A 6,000-nucleotide genomic window follows, 5' to 3' on the forward strand; every position below is an offset into this window, starting at 1 on the left:
AATGTTGCTATTTAAGATTATTAACTATACGTGAAAATGATGTCTTCTGGTCATTTCATTGTGTTTTACTACAAGAGAGTTTACTTAATAATGACAATTTTAAATAGTATAAAGCAATATGTTAGCTTATGCATGAAGACTAGAAAAGTGTGGTTTGGCACATCTTCTGAAGAGTCTTTTTTTAAACACTCTGTTGAGATTAGCTTCATTTCAGGGAACAACTGCTCTCTTAAAAATATCTTCTACACTTGAAAAGCAAATGTTCTCTAAGTGGTGGTTCTCGGTCTGATTACTATTCCAATTCCATCCATAGGTTTATTCCTCCCACTTGTGATTGTGAACAAACTAGTGGTATTTTTTCCTTCTAAATCTAGGACAAAAGTCTTTTTCTTTTCCTTTTTTGTGAACTCAAAGCATTTAAAGTGTCTACTCTTTTACCTCTAGATGGGAGTAGTGGGAATGTATTGGCTAGTTGATCCTCTTCCTTTATTTGAATCACATTCAGTATTGTTGTTCCCATTCCTGGGGTCATATTAATCTCAGAGTTTAACATGATTAATTTATTAGATAGCACTTTTAACTTTAAATTTTAAATGTTTATATATTATTTATTATTATTATAAATAATAACAAATGATTAAAATATCAGTCAGTAAGTACCTGAAATAATCATTCAAGGGATTATGGGTACTTCTTCAAATACTTTCTTTTCATATTTCATCACTAAATATATGTAAGCATTTTGAATTTCTGTACCTACTAAAGAAACACAGGAGGCCTAAGGTGAAACATGGCATGCCAGATGTTTTGTATTTTTATTTATATGAATAGTAGTTTTAGATGGGCATTGATCTAACCATTAACTCAAAACTGAGTTCTCATTAAGTGTATTCCTGTTTATAAACATAAATGATTAAATTATGAGAATATTGGTTCAACTCTTTACATATGTCATTACTGAATACAAACAAGTCTAATATAGCTACCATTTTGTTCTATCTTCTCCACTTAGACTCTAAGCTAGTTAGGAATTCTGTCATGTGTGTGTGTGTGTGTGTGTGTGTGTGTGTGTGTGTGTGTGTCTGTGTGCACATTGCCTCTTCTGTCTCCTGACATTAAAAAAAGACTCAGTAAATATTTGGTGAATTAAGGTAAAAAAAGACATCGTGCTGTCAGTTGTCTTAGACACTGAGTGAGGGTGGGGGAAGAACAAGACATAATTAGACTTGACTTTTTTTTTTTTTTTTTTTAATTTTATTTTGAAATAAACATTTATTTCACAGAAAAGGCTGATGAAATGGAGATAAAATGATGGTAAGGGAGACACCAGACACAAGTAACAACAATGCAAGCCAATGTGTCCTGCTAGAGGTATAAACAAACTCCCCTCTTAGCACCAAGGAGGGGCAATGTAAATCAGATGGGAGGACAAGCTTCACAAAGAAAGGCAAATGATTCTGAGTTCTTTTAGGAAGATGAGTACTGTTTTGATTAATAGAGGAAGGGGAGGCATTCCAGTTAGAGGAACATCAGAGGCAGGGACTTCCCTGGTGGCGCAGTGGTTAAGACTCCACGCTCCCAACGCAGGGAGCCCGGATAGACTTGACTTTTTAAGATCTCATAAAAACTATGTGTCAGAATGGTCTGTATAATAGAAACATATTTTAGAAAAGAAGATAAAACTCATACTGAATGCTTTGAAAACATGTGCTTTATGTTTCCTCCTTCTTGAGAAGCAAACCTTCCTAAGTAGCTTCCATTTCTGAATCTCATCTCAACTAAAAATTTTAAAAAAGGTTTAAAACTAAAGGTGCTATGATACAAATTCTCTGAGATTAACATGACCCCAGGGATGGGAACTATAGCATTACATATAGTACTAAATATGTATGTTAGGCTAAGCAACACATAAAATGTTTATTTTGAATACTATATTCATCATGGAAACCCAGATCTAAGACTCGATATAGGACAGTGCCTAACATTTAAATGAAACTTTAATTGCATATAATCAGATAACCAGATTATTTTATTGAATTCTTGATCATCAGTATCACTTTTAATATCATCAGTAATGAAAGATGAGAAATATTAAGGGCCCTTTATAAATATGAATGTTTAATATAAATGTGTAAAATATAGTGGATAAATGAAGTACTAATCTGTAGCAAGTTAAATATAGTTGCATAGTGCTTGAAACATAGGAGATACATAATATACACCACTCCTTGAAAGAATGGATATATATATATATATATATATATATATATATATATATATATTTCTGTTTATCCGAATAAAGTCAATTCTCCTTTCCATTTTGTATAGGCAGAAACACACAACACATAGTGCTAATCATTTATTGGCTTGTTTGTCGTCAGGATCAAAGGAAGTGGAAGTGGTGGTAATATTCCCTTGCCATAATTCTGAAACTCAGTTCATTTAAATCACTTCCGGAATTTGTTTTGCATAAGACATGATTTCCCTACCTATTGTGGGTAACAGTTGGAGTAACTCAAAACTGAACAGATTTGTAAGGCAACAATGGTAACCTCCCAACACAACACATTTTCTGTCTCACTCGTTAACTCAAATTTGTCACTTGTTCCACTTCCAGGGATTTGCCAATTCCCTTTCAAAGGCAGATGTTTCCTGTCACCTCCCATGTCTGTGTACCTGTTTATACCCAGCTCTGTGACATGGCCAATGTCCTGTTTACTTAGACTAATAGGGTTACTTTCACAACTGGCTTGCTGAATTCCTCTTGTAACAAATAACAAATATGTGCTAATATTTCCACAGGGAATAACGTTTGCTTTTTCTTATATCATTTCTGTGTGATTCAAAATAGGCTCTATAACTTACTGTATCTGTGTGTCCTTAAAAAATAAAACCACATGACTATGTGTGATTATACTTCACTGTAAACATAAGATCCATTTTTAAAATCCCATTTTAAAACTACAAGACATTAACTATACTTATTACAATTCTACCCCTAATTATATTGTATCTCTTAAATGCCACTATTTCTAATTTTGTCCCAAAGCTTACTCCTAAATTTTTCCTATCGGACCAATATATACTGCTATGGAATATGCTATGTTGGGCACTATTAGACGTTTAAAGATCACAAATTAAATGCCAAGCACAATTATGATGATATAGGACAAAACATTTCTTTCTTTGTTGACTTTTCTCTCTCTGTCTTTTAAAGTTGTACTTGGTTTGTGAATCCACTGAGCTGAATACGAAATTTTTTTTTCATGTCTAAACAATGACTAGCACTAGGAGGTCCTTCAACAGTTATTAAATAAAAATGGAAATGATGCTAGGCTTCATGAAGTCATTAGCTAGATAGTAGCTTTTGAAGAGTCAAAGGTGGTTAGCAAGACTCACATTACACTGGAGCACCAGTGATCTCATGGGTGGAGTAAGTCCCACCCCCTGCCTCCACTCCCTCCTCTCCTTCAACACTGGCTATTTATTGGTCATTGTCACCTGCATTGTCAATAAGGAAGTAAAATGAACTTAGTCCTGTGCCATCCCAGTCAATACTAAAACACTGGGATAAGATACCCTAGAATCAGTTTAAATTTTTTTTATGTATGAAGCTAAAGCTGAGTCAAATCATGATTTGATCACTGTAATCCAATAACTGACTTTTAAGAGAAAAGAACTGACATCTTTTTAGCTGACCTAATTAGGATAGAGATAATTAAGTTCTTTAAACTTCTGTTAGACATAGTGCACTTTTACTGCTAAATTTAAAAGATTATACTCTTTTAATTGATGCCATATTTTCCCTAAAGTGGCTGAATTTCAGAGTACATTCTTACCCCTGTACTGTATGTCTGTTTAGTATCCTCAAGCACATCGCTTTGTGTGTTTTTATAAATGATAATAGAATAATCCAATGCTTTAAAATACAACTATGCATTATCTATCTATCTATATGTATACATGTATATTATTTCCTATAACATTTATTTAAGCTTTGAAATGAAGAAATTCTTTGCCCTGCAAATAGCTATCTTATTTCATTATCTTACAAATGTGTTTTATTTGTAGTGATCTGGAATAAACTCTTAGATACTTGAAATATAGAAATTTATGGGGCTTCCCTGGTGGCGCAGTGGTTGAGAATCTGCCTGACAATGCAGGGGACACGGGCTCGAGCCCTGGTCTGGGAAGATCCCACATGCCACGGAGCAACTAGGCCCGTGAACCACAACTACTGAGCCTGCGCGTCTGGAGCCTGTGCTCCGCAACAAGAGAGGCCGCGATAGTGAGAGGCCCGCGCACCGCGATGAAGAGTGGCCCCTGCTTGCCGCAACTAAAGAAAGCCCTCGCACAGAAACGAAGACCCAACACAGCCAAAAATACATAAATAAATAAATAAATAAATAAACTCCAATCTCTTTAAAAAAAAAAAAATTATGGCAAGCATGATGTATACTTTATAAGATTTTCAAGTATCACCAAATTTGTTTATGGCTTTTCTTATAAAATCAATAAACTATAGCCATGATACTGCTCTGTGCCCAATGGTAAGACGAAGATTCCAAGGATTTACTGACATTCGAATAATGCTTCAAATATTTGGAAACGTCCATCTGAAAAAAATCACTATGCACAAAAGTTATTTGGACTTCTGCTTCTGATCAAGATATAGTAACAGCTCAGATTTGCTCTTCCTCTGAAACAACCACTAAAACAGACTAAATACATGTAACAATGGTTTTGAAGACACTATATGAATGGGCCATTGGGTAGAATTTTCAGAAGGATTTTCACTTAGTAGTAGGGAATAATTAGCCTTAGATAAAATTCTAAGTTCTACCTAACAAATCTTCAAAGGTTTGAAGATGGAAAGGATCAAACTGTTTATAAGTAATTTAACTATGCTCCCAAACAAGGATCGAGAATTTTTATAGGAATACAACAACATCCAGCACCCCAAAAGGTAAAGTTTCAGACGTCTGGAATTTAATTGAAGATTGTCAGAAATGCAAAAAAAAAGAAAAAAAAATCAGGAATATATAACCAAAAATGAATAAATTATGAAAATTGACCAAGATCTGACACAGATGTTAGAATTAGCAGACAAGGACTTTAGGACTCTAAACAGTTATTATAACTGTATTGTGTATGTTCAAAATGTTAGCTATGTGGGAGGTATAAAAGAGATGCAGATCAAGCTTTTAGAGATGAAAACTATAATGTCTGAGATGAAAAATACAGTGGATGGGATTAATGGCAAATCCAATGTTGCAGGAGAAAAGATGATAAATTTGAAGACATAACAATAGAAACTATCCATACTGAATTGACAAGCTGATTCTAAAACTCATATGAAGCTATACATTTTTAAAATATATTTGACCTGGAATAGTCAAAACAGTCTTGAAAAAGACTATCTGATTTCAAGACTGTAGCTATTAAATAGCTACAGTGATTAAGAGAGTGCAGTTTTGGTATAAAGAGAAGCAAATCAATTGAATAGGATAGAATCCAGAAATAGACTCACTCACATATGGACAATTGATTTTTGACAAAGGTTCAATGGCTGTTTAGTGGAGTAAAGATATTTCGTTCAACAAGTGGTGCTGGATAATTAGATATCCATATGCAAAAAAAAAACTCAACACATAAATCACACCACCTTACACAAAAATTAGCTTAAAATGGGTTATTGACCTAAATACAAAACATAAAACTATAAAAATTTCAGAAGAAAAATTAGGAGAAAATATTTGTGGTTTTGATTTGGCAGAAATTTCTTAGATGCAACACCAAAAGCATGATCAAAGAAACAGAAAAAAAAGTTTGATAAACTGTACTTCATCAAAGTTAAAAACTCTTACCTCAGAAAAGTACAGTTAGGAGAATGAAAGACAAATTACAGACTGGGAGAAAATATTTGCAAAGCATAGATATCATGAAGGACTAAAGGGCTTATTTCATTTATATATTAAAAGTACTCAAACTCAATAATAA

General features: G+C 33.5%; 1 protein-coding gene across 19 annotated transcripts in view; it reads right to left on the reverse strand.

Moving 5' to 3' along the window:
- SCN3A (sodium voltage-gated channel alpha subunit 3) overlaps positions 1–6,000 on the reverse strand; it is a 118,572-nt gene that overhangs the window by 58,059 nt on the left and 54,513 nt on the right. The window lies entirely within an intron of this gene.

This window comes from Balaenoptera physalus, assembly GCF_965194825.1.
Source record: "Balaenoptera physalus genome assembly, chromosome: 6".
NCBI classification, from domain to species: Eukaryota; Metazoa; Chordata; class Mammalia; order Artiodactyla; family Balaenopteridae; genus Balaenoptera; species Balaenoptera physalus.